Source organism: Andrena cerasifolii, chromosome 3 (assembly GCF_050908995.1).
Source record: "Andrena cerasifolii isolate SP2316 chromosome 3, iyAndCera1_principal, whole genome shotgun sequence".
Taxonomy (NCBI): domain Eukaryota; kingdom Metazoa; phylum Arthropoda; class Insecta; order Hymenoptera; family Andrenidae; genus Andrena; species Andrena cerasifolii.
The window spans coordinates 46,216-63,675 of NC_135120.1; the positions used below are offsets into that span (position 1 = coordinate 46,216).

General features: G+C 43.8%; 2 long non-coding RNA genes across 3 annotated transcripts; one reads left to right on the forward strand and one right to left on the reverse strand.

The window, feature by feature from the left end:
• The first annotated feature begins 4,074 nt into the window (after nucleotides 1–4,074).
• Nucleotides 4,075–4,800, forward strand: LOC143366903 (uncharacterized). The gene is made up of 2 exons (XR_013084850.1): nucleotides 4,075–4,199; nucleotides 4,570–4,800. It is a non-coding gene; the product is annotated as an uncharacterized LOC143366903 (long non-coding RNA).
• Nucleotides 4,801–12,658: 7,858 nt separating this feature from the next.
• Nucleotides 12,659–14,424, reverse strand: LOC143367086 (uncharacterized). 2 transcript variants are annotated; one of them, XR_013084945.1, is made up of 5 exons: nucleotides 14,304–14,424; nucleotides 13,961–14,140; nucleotides 13,622–13,762; nucleotides 13,250–13,369; nucleotides 12,659–13,131 (listed from the first exon to the last, which is right to left on the reverse strand). It is a non-coding gene; the product is annotated as an uncharacterized LOC143367086 (long non-coding RNA). The 2 variants fall into 2 exon arrangements; XR_013084944.1 differs by lacking the exon at nucleotides 14,304–14,424 and having other exon boundaries at nucleotides 13,961–14,282.
• Nucleotides 14,425–17,460: the final 3,036 nt, after the last annotated feature.

Here is a 17,460-nt window from a genome sequence, read left to right on the forward strand (position 1 = left end):
TTGTGCGTTATAATATTCATAATTGTAAAGTTTTATGAGTTTCTCCCTTTTTTTACAATCTTTGCCTTTTTCATCTTACACTTCCCTTTCTTTGCTTTATAAACAGCTTTTCTTTTTAAACTAATTTCCTCTTTATGTCTTTTATAATAATTAGGCTTGTATTCTGTCCTATTACATGGTACGTATACATTGGTGACTTTGGACTTCGAAACGAATGGTGGATCTGTCTGAATTATTGTTTTGTTTGTGTAGTAACTTCGTCATCATTAAGTGGTACATTTTGAACTCAGGATATTTCATCTTTTTCGTTTGCAATGTCACTTTGACCAATTTTAAATAGAGGATCATTTCCACAAGAAGGATTTTTATTAATTGTACTATCAATTGCAGATTCATATTCGTGCGCACATCGTGTTAATCGTTGATCCTGAATGCATGGAAAATGTTCTATACGATTAAATTGAAACATTTGGATCAAATGTTGACGCATCAACGCATGTTTGTATGTTACTTTGTCTGTTAATATATTCAATAATAACGAGACAGCAAATGCAATCGCAAAAACTCCGCAATCCCGACTGTTAGGTTGAGCTTGTACATCAACAGACGCGGTCGCGTCTGGAAGCTAATTCCCCATTCCCATCTACCCATAGGCACACTGAGCGACCATGTCTCTGTAACGTTCGGCTGTCTGAGAACAACTGAAGCTAGTAGGTCCTCGAGAGGAGAGCGGCGTCCCCTCGAGTATAGGATAGGTGGGAGTTCGTTATTATAACTAAGGATTAAAATCCACGACTTAAACTTAACAATGACTTTATTTGACAATACTTATTCTAATAACAATTATTTAATATTGCTTACAGTCTACGATTATATATTCTGTTTTTGGGTTTTCTATAGTTTTTTATATTTATGCTAATTAATGCTACGGGAATATTTATTAAAGTATATGTATATATTGCAGAGTTCGACCGCTACCGTTTCCGGAGCGAACTCGATGACTCTTGGCAATGTCTGTAGTAAGAACGGCCGCTACCGTCTCCGGAGCGAGCTCGTTTCTTTTGACAGAGTTTTTATTTTATGCTCTTCGAGACCTTGCTTTTACCAAGAACGTCGGCCGCTACCGTCTCCGGGGCGAGCTCGATGCCTTTCTGAAAGCGAGGTTCTATAACTTCAAAATACAAAGACTAAAAAGGAGCACCAGTAACTTTTATACACTGAAGATCCGCCGCTACCGTCTCCGGAGCGAACTGAATCTCACTGGTTGAAACTTATGCTGCCTCTAGGTTTAAGTATTCGTCAGTTAAGAAAGCGTATTCGAATCGGAACCTTAAATGCCCTGAATGCTTTGGAATGCCCTGGAATGCTCGCGTTGCGCATCGTGCGCCTCCTTTTATACCCGAAATTTGATGGCTGGCGCATGCGCAGTTAGTCGCTATTTATTATTTTGCTTTTTACTCGCTTAATACATTATATTTTACCTTGCGCTTTTGTCAGTATTTACATTAAATTATTCCTAACATCTCTATAACATTTGTTTCTTTAGTATTCATTTGAATCATTAATTAATTATAATTCATGTATAAAATAATTTTGTATGGTAACGTAGGACGATTTCGCGATAATGAAGATCGGTTTACTTTACCGGCGGTCGGCAATTATCGGTTCGGATCCGCGTGGGACGTTACACCTCCCCCCCTGGGGGATCTCTCGTCCTCGAGAGATTGGAATGGAGGTGGGGAACGCAATGGAATATTCGTATCTTATGTATATATGTATGGTTATTTATTAATATGTACATTTTTATTTATTTTTCTTCTCTTCCCTTGTCATGGGCCTGTAAGGATGTGCCGCCTCTGTGCCAAAGAGTCCCAAGAGACGCCAGATTCGTTTTCTTGGGTCCGTCTTCGGTAAGGCCGCGCTTCCCAATCAGAGTCCGGGATATTAATTTTGATGAGGGCTGGCCATCTTTGTGGGGGCACCTCCAGGATTTTGAATTCTGGGGTCCTCGGAAATTGAAAATCTGGAGTTTTCGGGAATTCCGGAGTTGTCGGGAGCGTGTCCGGTGGAGTGTGAGGTGGTGTCTTGAGGTTTTAATAGATTTGTTAATTTGGAAAAGGAGACGGAATTTTTATTGGTACGTTACCATTTGTCGAGGAGATCCCGGGAGTGGTGTAATTATTGGAGGGATCGGTATCATCTCCGAAAATATCCTATCTAATTCTTTTCTTATTTTTAACTCCTTGAAGTGTCGCGTACCTGATCGCTTGGACATTTTTGTAGTGTATGAAGTAAGGCGCAAGCGCGAGTTTGAACGGGTGGTTACAGTTGGCGCTAGTGTCATTTTTCCAAAATGATTTTCGATGATCGGTAAATTGCAGATAGAGTGGTGCCCTCTGACGGGTTTTTATAAAAATTTCTATGTTTGCAACTTCGTTCTACGCAACAATGTTTCTTATACTACTTTTATGCTATTTAGGTTATATGGTAGGTTATTTAAATTAGGTTAAGTTACAATTTTCCGCATTTTTAAGAAAAATAAATGTTTTTATTATAAAAGGGTCTTCAAGAATAGGTGTAAGTGTTTATTACATTGTGTGTGTGTGTGTGTGTGTGTGTGTGTGTGTGTGTGTGTGTGTGTGTGTGTGTGTGTGTGTGTGTGTGTGTGTGTGTGCGCGCGTGTGCGTGTGCGTGTGCGTGTGCGTGTGCGTGTGCGTGTGCGTGTGCGTGTGCGTGTGCGTGTGCGTGTGCGTGTGCGTGTGTGTGTGTGTGTATCGAGAAGCGCATCGTTACTTTTATTTCGCACTTGCTTCTACGCTCGGATGGCCGGTTCTTTTGGGAGGGATGCAAGTTGGATTGGGATGCAAGTTGGATTGGTTCTGATACAATCTGCTCCCTATGGTTGAAATTTAGTCTAGCAACTTTCACTCCTCCTAACCTAACCAATCCAACTTGCATCCCTCCCAAAAGAACCGGCCATCCGAGCGTAGAAGCAAGTGCGAAATAAAAGTAACGATGCGCTTCTCGATACCGCAGATGTACCTACCTAAGTAGCATTTCTGACGGAAAAGAATTGTCCAGCCTTTGGGCCTGCCATTTCTGGCGTAGACCTTTGGCAGGTAAGTATCCATTTCAACAGGCAGTGCCACCCGTGGCGCCAGTAAGACCGCCCCCGGTTTTTGCCATTCCAGAGGGGTTTCTTGCAGTGAAAATCAGTAAATTTGCAAGCGCAATATCTTAAAAACCAGTGGAAATAAAGTGTATACATTAAAGCTTATTGAATTTGTCTTGGAACGCACTATCAATTCAGGTCTTCAAAAAAAAATAGTTCCATTTGAAAAACCGAACTTGACCATCGTATCTTTTAAAATAATAATCGAAAACAAAATTCGTTCGCGCTAATAAATGGGCCCCCTCGAACCATGCAATTCCCTATTTTTTTTATATTTTTATCGACAATACTTTAAGAGATATCGCGCTGTCCACTCCTTAGTGGGACACCCTGTATAGCTCATGGATCAAGGCATTATCGCAAAGATGAAAAGATCGTTCCGCCACAAAATGTTAAGGCGAATCCTCGAATACCCCGGTGGAATACAGAAATTTCACCGGAAGTACGATTTAAAGGATTGCATAAACTTCGTCTACGAAGCGTGGGGAGATGTCGAACCCATAAATGTTGCGAATGCCTGGAAAAAAATTATGGGGATCATCCCTCCGGTCACACCAGACACGGAAGAGGAGCCTACTGATGCGTTAGAAGCTTAACTGGAAGCTATGCTTGGCGAAGTAATGGAAGAACAACCTTCTGAACAAAGACTTGTAGAATATATAAACGCGTGCGAGGACACAGAAACTTTATCCGCAGAGGAAACGGAGGAAGACAATGAGAAACAGAAGGAAACACAGCAAGAAGAAATGTTAGAAGAAGATGATGAAGAAGAAGAAAAAGCAGAAAAAGAAGAAGAGCCAGTAGAAAAAACAGAAGAAGAGCCGGTAGCAGAAACTGAACAAGAACAAGATATCCAACAGGAAAACTTGAATCATGAGGTTTCAGCGGAAGGGCGAATAAGACATTTGCAGGAACTATTTGACGACTTGCAAATGCACGCCCAAGACGAGTCAGAATTCATACAAGACACGATCTTAAATTCACGAAATCATTTCCTGCGGAATAAAAAGAGATGAAATCATCGAAGGTAAGCTGTGAAATAGACTTTGATTCATTTACAAGATGCTCTCAAGTATGTATATTGTTGCGAGCACCCTTTGTTTGGAATCCAGGGCCTGCTGGTGCTCGTGACAGGAACAAGAGGACAGCGAGAAGAAGGCGATCGGATCGATCGCCTGTCAAGCTGTCATTCGATAGCCAGCCGCCATTACGTGCAGACGCATCGACACTTACATATTTCTCGCGCGTTAGTGATTGTATACAGTTATATCTGTTACCCTGTTCTTGTGAATGTTCTGTTGCTTCTGTTGTACTTTCTCATTAAACTTCTGCTATGCCGAGCCGAAATCATAACAATATATTGCTGACTAAATGAAAAAAAAATTGTTTTTTTACAGGATTCGAACTGCAATCAGGGCTACAAGGATTCAAGATTTTCAGGCCGCTGGGAAGATTTACGGGCGCTTGACCATCGCAGCATTCAAGTGGAAAAGGACAGGATCAACGTCAAAGGATCTGCAAAGAAACGGCCTGGTCACCAATCTCGGAAAAAAGATAAGTTTCATTTCTTAAGCATGTATGACGGTCTGTTTTGCTTTTGGCAGTAAGGATTAATACTACATAATTTGTTTACAAATGTACACATTAACCCGAGAGTAGGCGCGCCAAATAACTTACGTTAGCAGGCGTACGTCGGTCATTTCGACCGATGATAATGTAATCAGAAATAACTTAATAAAATGACTAAAATATTATAAATAATGCATAACATTGTATTTTACTTACTTCAGAATCGTTATACGTAAATAATCTTCATTTTTTATGATAAAATGATTAATCGTATTATAATATTATGAGTTCTGGAAAATTTATTTTTATACAAATGATGCATTGCAATTGATTTTAAAAATAAAATGTTACATAAAAATTTGTGCGAATGCAAAATATAAAATTACATTGTCTATTTATCAATTTGAATTTATCACTTGATTTTTAATTTTCAATAATAGCAATTATCTAATATATTTTATATTTATATTTGTTTTTAAAAAATATACTTATAAATTTATGGTTTCATAAACGTATTAAATATTTATATTTTCCTCGGATTAGAAACTGTATCTTGAGAATAAAGAATAAATACTTACGTTTCCATCACTCAAACTACACGCCTCCTCTACATCTGATATCTCTATATCCGCAGAATGAATTTCCGAATCTGTATCGTGATCGGATTGTATAACATAATCGGAATCTTCTGCGGAATCACTGATCTCGTCTTCAATGTTCTCAATCAATAAGAATTCGAATATCGTATGCGACAAACGAAATGAGATTAACGAAATGAGACTAACGTTAGTAGGCGCGCTATGGTCGAAAAGACCGACGCGTAAAAATGTATGATTTAAAACCTACACGAATGCACTAAGTGTCGCTCCGTTACATAAATAAGTCAAGAACTCCTTCAAAGAGGAATAGCTCTACGGAAAAAGTAAACAGTCGAACGCTATGGATCATGTTTCAAAACATATGAAATCGTCGGTCGAAAAGATCGACATGCGCCTACTCCCGGGTTAAGTGTGGGCGAAGTACATAATCCACCTCTGTTATTATTTGCTATCTAGTGTCCCCTGTAAGAAAATCGTTAGAGGAGGATGCAGATTGGCCCTCTGCATGATCATTAGCAGACAAAAGGAACCAGGTGTCTATTACGCACGAACGTATTGAACCCAGATATTAAAGTAATTATCATGGCAAATAATATGTATGTAATACATTTCATATATCTAGAGACGCGGTAGCGTCTCGACGCCAAGTACAGGAAAGACACCCTGTATATGTCGACTGTCGCGCACCGTGTACCTTTACTAGAGCACTAAAGAGGTGAGTATGCGCATCCGCCATTTCGGGTCCTGTGCAGAGGGAAAACAATATGAAGAGTCCGCTAAAACTAGCTGAAACGTATTGAAATACGGTAGCTACGATAGATCCTGTAGTAAAATCCACAAGAAAAAGTGTTGAAAGATTTCTTCTTTGATTTATCACCCTGATAGCCAGATCTGGCAGCAGAATCTGACGTCAGAACTGCAGCAGTCTGTGTCCGCATTTGGCTGCGTTCTGATGTGCAGAGCCTGAGGTGCAGTGCCTGATGTCAGATGGACAGCAGATCGACAGCAGATTTCGCCGTCTGCTAGGTATAGGGAGAGTCTTCGCTCTCACTCTGTTTTTCCCCCACTCCTCCGGGATGTGGAGAGTGGGGATGTCGTCTCATCGAGACGAGGAGCAAGAGGCCATCTTGTCTCTTGCCTTGCCGACCAGCACGTCGAACGGACGTACCTGAAATATACAGTTTTGTTTGAGTTCAATCTGCGTGTTAATTATCCAGTCATATTTATTATATATATTCTATTAGGACTTCACCCTGCGAGTGGTCCTACAGTGGTGACCCCGACTGAGTGTAATTTTGTTGCGGTGATACAACGCATGGTCGGCAGGTTTGTGTTTTTCTGCACGAGAGCATTATTTGCTTTGTGCGTCGGTTGCCTAAAGCTTGGTCAACTGGTGCGCTGAGTCGAAAAGGCGAGCTAAAGGCATCATCGCCGCGGATCGACTTGGTCCAGTAGGATTCGCCTGAAGTGGCATGTCGAGTGGTCGACGGATCGCAATCACGGCGCCCACGTGGACGTTTCTTTGTCGTGCCGTTCCTGTGAGGAGTCCGGCAGGCTGGACGGCGTTGCTGGTTCGTCAGCGTCCTTTTTCATGAGTTTGGCGAAATCACCAGCGTCTGGGTTGTGATTGCGTGAAGCCAACGGCACCGGCGCCTTTTTCATCAGTTTGGTGAAATCATCAACTTCTGGGTTCCGATTGCGTGAAGGCAACGTCACCGGCGCCTTTTTCATCAGTTTGGTGAAATCATCAACTTCTGGGTTCCGATTGCGTGAAGGCAGCGTCACCGGCGTCCTTTTCATCGGTTGGTGAAATCATCGATTGTGTGAGGCAACGTCACCGGTGCCTTGGGTTCCAGCCTGCGCATCTTGCATCAGCGAGACTCAGGGGAGCTCAGTGTCGAATCGTGCACTCATGAAACGGGTGTTTCGAGGTATTTGTTTGGGGACGAAGTTTCGGTCCACGTTGCGGAAGTCCGCCATTTTGTTTCGCGCGTATTCGTTGTGAAGCGTCCGCGGAAGTACCGCCATTTTGTTTCGCGCGTATCCGTTGTGGGGCGTTCGCGGAAGTTCCGCCATCTTTATTTCGCGCGTATTCTTTTTGAAGCGTTCGCGGAAGCGAGCGTGGCGTATTTGACCATAGTTTGCGGCTGAAAGGTCGATTCTCATGATCTCGCGTTAACGCGTCGGGCGAACTGAGGGTTCCATAACCTTCTGATCACGTGGTATTGTTGCGTGTCGCGTCGGTTTTGTGTCGCGTTCCGCGAGTTCTCGGTGCGTCATGGCCAGCGATAATAGCATTCACCAGGAGCCAACGGCGGACGTTTCTGAGTTAACAGCTCAGGTCTGGGACTTGCAACAACGCCTGGCGGCGTTCGAGGCTTCGCGTCTCGGTTCGCGATCCGAGACCGCTCAGACCGTGGAGCAAGTGTCGAGTGGTGCGGTGCGTATCGACGCGTACCGGAACCCGAAAATTCCGGCATTTTTCCGTTCGGATCCGATTTTATGGTTTGTGCAGGTCGAGGCGACTCTGCGGAATGCGCGAATTACCGTGGAGGGTACTATGGCGGATGTAGTGCTTGCTGGTCTCGACGCTGAAATCGTCGGGAGCGTGAAAGACATTATTTTAACCTCTCCACCGCCTGCAGATATTTATCAGCGAATCAAGTCGCGGATCATTGCGACGTTTGCCGGTTCCGCGGAAAGTAACCTGCGCAAATTATTAAAAGGGCAAGTACTCACGGACGGCAAGCCGTCTCTCGTGTTAAGTCGTTTGCGTAACCTTAATAACGGTCAATGCGATGACGCAGTGATAAGGTCTATATTTCTGGATCAGTTACCTGCAAACCATCGGGCAATCCTCGTCGCGACGGGGTCTGAGGATTTGGAGCGGCTCGCGGAGGTCGCGGATAAGATCGCGGACAACGCGGGTTCCGTTAATGTTTGCGCGGCGTCATCTATTAAAAACTTGTCGTCGGGATTGGAGGACGAGGTGTCTCGCCTCGCATCCTGCGTAGCGACGTTGACCAAACAGGTCGAGCGGTTGACGGCGTCGTCGTCGTCCGGTCGTGCGCGTTCTCGAGCGCGGGTTCGACCGCGTTCTTCCAGTAGGGGCCGGAGTGACTCGCAAAAGCGCGACAAATCCGGACTTTGCTACGCGCATAGAAAGTTTCCCCAAAACCCGTTATGGTGTCGGGAATGGTGTTCGCAGTACGTAGTTTGGAAACAAAAAAACTAATTCGTCCTTCCTGCGCGGAGACGTTCAGTGAGGGATTGGGTTCTGAGAATCGTCTCCATGTCCGTGATCGCGTGACTGGTCAGTCATTTCTGATCGACACTGGGGCAGACATTTCACTGCTTCCAGCGAACCCGAAATTCCATATTAAGCCTTCCGAGCGAAAGCTCTTCGCCGCGAACGACACCAGGATCGACACATTCGGCGAGTCACTCAGGGAACTGGACTTGGGGTTGCGCCGTGCATTCCGTTGGAATTTCTGTATCGCGGCGGTGCCGTATCCAATTATCGGTGCTGATTTGTTAAAGCATTATGGCCTACTTGTCGATCTAAAACAGCGTAGGCTAGTCGACACGGCCACCAAAATGTACACTCTGGCAGTCGCGAGAGCCGTTCCGACTCGTTCGGTAAGCTCGATTAATCCGGTTGCGAACTTTTCCGAGCTTCTCTCGGAATTTCCTGAGATCACGGGTGCGTCTCGATTGTCTCCTCCTGGGGAGCGGGATGTTCTTCATTATATGATAACGACGGGGCCGCCCGTTTCTGAGCGCCCGCGGCGCCTAACCCCGGAAAAACTTAAAGCGGCTAAAGCCGAATTCAGAGCGCTGGTCGCGGCTGGCATTTGTCGTCCCTCGAGTAGTCCTTGGGCAAGTCCCGTCCATATGGTCCGTAAGAAGGACGGGTCTTGGAGGATCTGTGGAGATTATCGTAAGGTGAACGCGATTACTACGCCGGATGAATATCCAACTCCGCACCTTCATGATTGCACTGGCAATCTGCAGGGTAAGAGTATATTTTCGTCCCTTGATCTCCACAGGGCCTACAATCAGATACCTATGGCTCCCGAGGATGTCCCAAAGACCGCAGTCTGCACGCCCTTCGGGTTGTTTGAGTATTGTTATATGACTTACGGTCTTCGCAATGCGGGTCAGTCGTTCCAGCGATACATTAATCGTGCGCTGGGCGATTTAGATTTCGCGTTCGTGTACATAGATGATATTTTGATAGCGTCATCCTCTCGAGAGGAACATGCTGCCCACCTGCGGGAGGTGTTTCAGAGGCTTAAGAAGTTTCACCTGCGTCTCAACGTCGATAAGTGTGTGTTCGGCGTTCCCGAATTAGATTTCCTAGGTCACACGGTTGACAATAAGGGAATTCGTCCCACGGTTCGGAAGGTTGATGCGATCGCGAAGTTCCCCAAACCTACGACGATAGTGGAATTACGCCGTTTTCTCGGTATGGTGAACTTCTACCGGAGGAATTTACCGCACTCGGCGAGTGTTCAAGCACCTTTAAACGCTTATCTTTGCGATTCTCGCAAGAATGACAAACGGGAGATCGTGTGGACGGTCGAGGCAGAAAGTGCGTTTGTCAAGGTCAAGGACGGCCTGGCCAACGCTGCCCTTTTAGTTCACCCGCGCCACGACGCAGTTGTGCGTTTGGTTTCGGACGCATCGGATTCCGCAATGGGTGCAGCCTTGGAACAGTTGTCTCCTTCGCGCGTTTGGGAACCACTCGCGTTCTTTTCAAAAAAGTTTTCTTCTGCGCAGAGGAAATACAGCACGTATGACCGCGAGCTCACGGCAATGTACGAGGCGGTGAGGTATTTCCGACCGTTTGTTGAGGGTCGGGATTTTGGTTTAGTTACAGATCACAAACCACTAATCTACGCGTTTATGCAGAAAGCCGATAAGGCATCCCCCAGGCAGGCGCGTCAATTATCATTCATCGCGCAGTTCTCCACTCGGGTGGAGTATGTGGCTGGTCCCGACAATGTCGTCGCGGACGCGCTTTCTCGAGTCGACTCGTTACGTTTGCCGGTCGAGGTTGAGCTTGTTCAGCTCGCCGAGCTCCAGAAGTCTGACGAGCAGCTGGAATTGATCCGTAAGTCTCCTGACTTTCCACTGAAAATGAAGGCGATTCAGTGGGGACCGAGTCACTCGACGGTCTTTTGTGAGATCTCTGGCGAGTCGATTCGTCCTTATATTCCATTGAGTCTTCGCGAGACGGTTTTTAATTTATTTCACCGTCCGGCTCATCCGAGCGCGAGGGTCACGGATCGGATCATTCGGCAGCGTTACGTGTGGCCTAACATGCAGCGTGACGTTGCGAAGTGGTGCAGGACCTGCACGGACTGTCAGCGGTCTAAGATATCGCGTCACGTGAAATTGTTGCCTGGGCGGTTCGTGGCTCCTGACGGCCGTTTCGATCACGTGCACGTCGACATTGTCGGTCCATTGCCTGATTGTGACGGGTTTAGGTACTGTGTGACGATGATAGACAGGTTCTCGCGGTGGGTCGAGGCGGTTCCTTTGCGAGAGATTTCCGCCCAATCGGTCGCGGAGGTATTTTTCGAGACGTGGGTTTCGTGATATGGCGCTCCGAAGATTTTGACTTCGGATCAGGGCGCCCAATTCGAATCGAGGTTGTTCACGGCCCTTCTGGCCCTGATCGGCTGCGAGCGTGTGCGCACAACTGCGTATCATCCCGCATGAAATGGGTTGATTGAACGCTGGCATCGTGTATTCAAAGCAGCGATTATGTGTCATTCGGACACGAACTGGCCTCGCACACTTTCGACGGTGCTTCTTGGTCTTAGATCGCACGTGCGATCTGATACTGGAGCATCGCCCGCCGAATTCCTGTTTGGAACGACCTTGCGACTGCCCGGAGAATTCTTTCTTCCGGATGATTTTGTGCCAGATCCGAACATTTTTGTTAATGAGTTTCGGGTGCACATGCGCCAGGTGCGACCAGTGCCTGTGACACATTAATACAAAAAGCGTGCGTTCATTTTTAAAGAGCTACACGCGTGTTCACACGTGTTTCTGCGCAACATGGTGAGAAGGGCGTTGGAAAGGCCTTACACAGGGCCGCACAAAGTATTACAACGTGTGACTGATCGTGTTTATAACATTGAAGTGAATGGCACTTCTAAAACTGTGTCCGTTGAGTTGCTCAAACCAGCACATCTTGTGCATGACGAACTTGCGGATCCTGCGCTTCCTATCGGTATAGTCGATGACAATCCGTCCACGTCCGTGAGTACTCCGCCCGTTCTTAAGACGTATCAGCGAAAGAGTGTGGCGTTCGCGCCCACGTCCAAAGATTAGGTTTAGTTACCGCAAGACTGCGTATTTTTAAGCGCGCGAAATGTATTATAGTATATTACTCATAAGTTACTCTTGTGCCGTACTGCGCGGAATTTTTATGTATTCAACATTTCATTTATTTTCTTTTTTGTAGCACTCTGCGGTACTGCGTTCCTTAACATGGGAAATCGTGCTCAGTCTCGATTCGAAATTAAGCGCACCATGTTCGCGCGTGCGAATTTCGCAAAAGTTACTGTGATTTTTCAAGACCAAAGTCATTTAGGCGATTGCAATAGTAGACTTAATGAAAAATCTGTATTAGTTTTAGTATCGACCTCAGGTCTTGGGAGGGAGTACTATAGGGAGAGTCTTCGCTCTCACTCTGTTTTTCCCCCACTCCTCCGGGATGTGGAGAGTGGGGATGTCGTCTCATCGAGACGAGGAGCAAGAGGCCATCTTGTCTCTTGCCTTGCCGACCAGCACGTCGAACGGACGTGCCTGAAATATACAGTTTTGTTTGAGTTCAATCTGCGTGTTAATTATCCAGTCATATTTATTATATATATTCTATTAGGACTTCACCCTGCGAGTGGTCCTACATAGGCACAGCAACAGCGCCATCTGAGGTCCAGAATTACCAAGCAATTGCCTAGCAGACGGCGAAATCTGCTGTCGATCTGCTGTCGATCCGCTGTCCATCTGACATCAGGCACTGCATCTCAGGCTCTGCACATCAGAACGCAGCCAAATGCGGACACAGACTGCAACAGTTCTGACGTCAGATTCTGCGCTCTCGTGCCAGACCCTGCTCCCAATCTGATGTCAGATTGGAGACAGATGGTTATCAGGGCAGTTCTGCACAAACTGAAATCGAATAAAATACTCCAATAGTGTGTCGTGCTACCAAGTATCAATATCAACAACGCATATTCTGTTTATAAAGTGAATTTGACAATATTTTAACAAACAGTGGTATGTATTTATTTTCTTTCCCACAATTTTTCCTGTGAGTTTGTCGTAGTCATATTGCTCATTAATGGCCATTTCATCGTTCGATAGTATACAAAATCTATCAGTTGCTTCCATATTTTCAACTTTGTGACATAGAAGCTCTAAGACAACCGAGAAAATTCCGAAATTTAATTTAAAATCTTGAATTCTTCGCATAAGAGTACTGTAAGATGGTAGTGGATATCCAGTACTACAAAGAAATTTATAACCGTTAACAGAGAGAGCAAATCTGAATTTAAAACCTTTAATAATACTGTCATTAGGCCATTGTGGTATGCGACCCTCTTGCAACATGTTTATTTGTTCATCAGTTAAAAATTTTTTCATCTTATTTATTTTGGTATGCAATTCTTGATTTTCTTGCTTTAAGGTGTTATAAGTACCAACTTTTGCGGCTTCCAGTTGCTTCCGCAAAACTTCATTTTCACGCTTTAATCTAGATATTATATCATCATCCTGCCAAAAAAATGAAAAATCATGAACAGACGAAAAATGAAAAAGTTTGATACAATACAAAATATATACTCTTATAAAACAAAGACTTAAATCCAAGCTAATGAGTAACTTCCGTTACCTTATTCCCTAAAATAGTTGGGGTATCATCAACATTTTGCACTTGCTCAATGGTAGGTATTTGATTAGATACACTATTAACTAGTTTTGCATTGGACGAGGCAATACTATTATTAGGATTCTGGAAAGTGAAAAATCTGATTAAAAATGTCGAGCAGTGGTAGAAAATGTACTCTACATGTATTTTTTTAATTTATAGTGATCGTATAAAAGCAAAATAGCGTTTATAAATTTTGGGTTATACCTTTGTGGAACTGTACTTTTAAAGAGGAGTAATTCAGAATGCGATGCAAGTAAAAACATGAAGATTGCTGATAAAAATTTCTCTAATGCTCTAGAGGCACTTTAATTATATTTGTTCACTTAGCATTACCTTGTATACTGATTTTCGTGGAAGTGGCGTAATCATGGGAGGTGGATTTGGAATATCAAATAATGTGGGAATGGCATTCGACTTCAATTTTTTTCAGCCATCTTCGCGGTGGCTCTCGCACTGCAAATCTTCAAAGTGTTTCTATAAAAGAAACAAACTTGTTAAAAGATTTTTCTGACTAGAAGACCTTTTTGTAGAGAAAATAATGTTAATATACATTATTCAAAAACAATTAACAATTGTTTTTGTTATTAAATTTTTGTTAAAATAATTATGATCTTAATAGTAATTATAATAAACAGTATATCTCATGCATGGTGTATATAACAATAAACATACTTCGCATAAGCGAAAGCAATCAGTCGGTTTCCAATTTCCACGTCGCTTGTTCTGTACCCATTTATCCCCACGTTTATCTTTTGGAAACCTAAAAAGCCGAACGTTCTTTTCTGTTATCTTACTACAATTAATAGCAGTGCAGCACGGCATTTTAATTCCTTTATACCTTGAAAAATATACCTAAAACACACAAATTCATTACCACATTTTATTTTGATTACAATAACAATTAATTAATGAATATATTTTACGCGAATTGAAATACGTTTCAGCTAGTTTTAGCGGACTCTTCATATTGTTTTCCCTCTGCACAGGACCCAAAATGGCGGATGCGCATACTCACCTCTTTAGTGCTCTACCTTTACTCGTCGCGGAGCCATTCCAACCTAACCTGAAACTTATTTCCTTAATATCTCATCACGCCTGCAATATTTTCTAAATTTAAAGGCATTTTTCTTATGTAAACCGCATATAAGCTTTCGAATAAGACCAATTTTTTATTAAATGGGTCCTCGCATAACAGAGATATTGTAATATCGTCTCATGGATCTGTCAGTTACGATATGGTTTTTCTTCTGATTCTGATTCTCCAAGGAATTTTTTCATCAAACATAATACGTATACGCGTTACACGCACACCGATGAACAAACACATGTTTCGTTCGTCGATTCGTCGACTCTCGGAATCATTCGGCAGGGATCGTCGTCCGTCATTGTACATATATATACCCATGTATACTATTTTGAATTTTATAACCTACCAAGTGTCAAACCATCATAATCTGGCAAGTGTCAAATAAGGTAAGTTGTCCAAATTTGAAACGTCACGAGTTTTTACACCACATAGGAGACTGAATTATTGTCTCAATTAACAAGGTAACTCGCCAAAATTTTTTAATAGATTTCTTATGTAGAGTTGCAGACTTATGGTAGTTGTTCGGAGAAGGTTCAATAGAGAAGTATCTCCTTTCGCATAAGTTTCTGGAAATTTGTACCATGCATGTACAAAATAATATATTGTTGTAACAAATTGCATTGTATTTAAATTGCCAGATATTTGTATATCAGCAATTTAGAGTTTTTATGTAAAGCTTATATTATATTATAGAAATGAAGGGGACGCACAGGCTTGGATGGATAGAAATGAAGGGGATGTACAGGCTTGGAGGTTGTCCGGAGAAGATTAGATAGATAGACAGAGCATCTTGTTTCGCACAAGTTTCTGGAAACTTGTTAAATAAGGTAAATCGCCAAACTTTGTCAAAAGACATAGCATTAAGCATTATTCAGAAAATAGATTATTTATGGTGAACTGCTTGCAATGTAGAGCAAGTTAAATTAGTGAAGAAAGTACGCTGAAAACACATCTCCCTTGATGCTTTTCAATCTTTTGTAAAATAAAATCCACAGTACCTAGTTGTCAGGCTATTCATTAATTCATTAATTTTTTAGATTCCCATTAATAATATTTCAATTCACCACTAAACATACTAAATTAATTTTATTCCAACACCAATAAATTGTGCGTTGAAAATATTGGATCTTGTACGCGAAAGTTGGCATCTTGGCGCCATCTCTGAGTTCGCCTCGCTAATTAGGCAGGTGGCAACGGCCTGCTCGCTCCTGTGGAGAGCCGAAAATGTCCCCTTCCATCGATTCGCGATCTATGGAAGGGGGAGGCTCTTCCTTCCAGGAAATCGATCGCGATTTCTTGGAAGGACCACTCTCTAACGGACCACCCTTGCGCCTTTACAAGACACTTATAACAATTGTGCAACGACGGACTTGGAGTTGTGCATCGACGTGGGTGAGGCACGTGAACAGACGTTTTGCAACTTCTTCGGGGTTTTATTAGAAACATAAACAAATAGTATTGTTACACTGATCGCTCTGAATAGAGACTTGTGCTGCATCTGAAACGCTCGTATCATTACATTTTCCTTCACTCGCGTACAATCAGTTAGCGTATTATATTTAAATCACTCTCTAACTGAACACCCTTGCTCCTTTACAAGATAATTATAACATTTTTGGTCCTTCGAGCCGGATAGTGCCTGTGAAACAGTTCGAGAAAGTACGTCGGTGTTCAAAGTTCGGTAGTGTCGTCCAACCGTCGCGCGTGACCTCCACACCTGAAAACAATGAGTCACATCATTTCAATCCAACGCGACCTTCACGGCCGAATTGCTCGATGCTTCGAGAATTTGAAGAAACTAGGAGCTAACAATATGACAAAGGGCAACGTAGCTTCTCGATTAGAGACTTTGCGAAAGAATTGGGCGAAATACGAGTTACAGCACGAACAACTGTTAGCCTTGGCGGCATCAGACTTAGCCTTCGCGAACCATGATTATTTTAAAGAGAAGAACTTAGCACCTGCAGCTATGGAAGAAGTATTCAGTACACAGGAAGCCTTGCTAATGGATAAACTTGAGGATATAACAAAGATGGAGCGCATCGCCGCACGCACTTTGGAACGACTAGCGACCGACGAACGATCGACCGATTCCCCTGCTGCGGCCGTCCGTTCGAAAGCGTCGCTTCCTCGAATTCCACTACCTACCTTCGATGGCAAACATAAAGACTGGCCCTCATTCCAAGGTCTATTCCGCTCTTTAGTCATACGCGACGCAACCCTGACCGATGCAGAACGTCTCCACTATCTGCGTGGCTCTCTCACAGGCGATGCAGAGCTGCTACTTCGCAACATGCCTGAACGAGAGGAGAATTTTGAAGCGGCGTGGGAATTACTACAAGATCGGTACGACAACCCTCGGCTAATGGTCAAAGCTCAGATGACTACAATTTTTAACTTACCGCGCATACAACGCGAGTCGGGATCGGAGCTGAAACGGTTCTTTTACACGATCTGTGATTCAGTCAAGGCCCTCGCTGCCTTGAAAAGGCCCTTCGATGCCAGCGGCGACTGGCTCATCCACCTAATAGTTGAAAGGATAGATCCTCAGTCCAGACGGGAATGGGAAACGCTAATCGGTCAAACTAAGCAGCCTCCTACCTTTAAAGAATTGCAAAAATTTCTAGAGGGAAGAGTCAATACTCTAGAAGCGTTAGAGGAACCACGAAAAGGATCAGACAATAAAGCCTCGAAACCAACTACCTCTCAAAGGTCAACGAAGATACACCAAGTCACGCAAGCGAAGCGATCTTCGGATCAGTGTAGCCTCTGCAAGGATACTCACTTTATTCTTTACTGCAATCTCTACAAGTCAAAGTCACCTTCCGAGCGGAAAGCCGTGTTACAATCTGCGAATCTATGCTACAACTGCTTGGGAAAGCATCAAGTTAGTGCGTGCTGTTCAGAAAAACGGTGCCAGAAATGCAATGGAAAGCACCATACCAGCATACATGAAAATCGCGCTGAATCCAACGTCGACAACCAAGTTACGGCCCATACATCTGACTGCTCGTCCAACCAATTGCCTGCCGTTCTTCTCGCGACGGCAAAGGTGAAAGTACAGTGCCGTGACGGTGGTACAAAG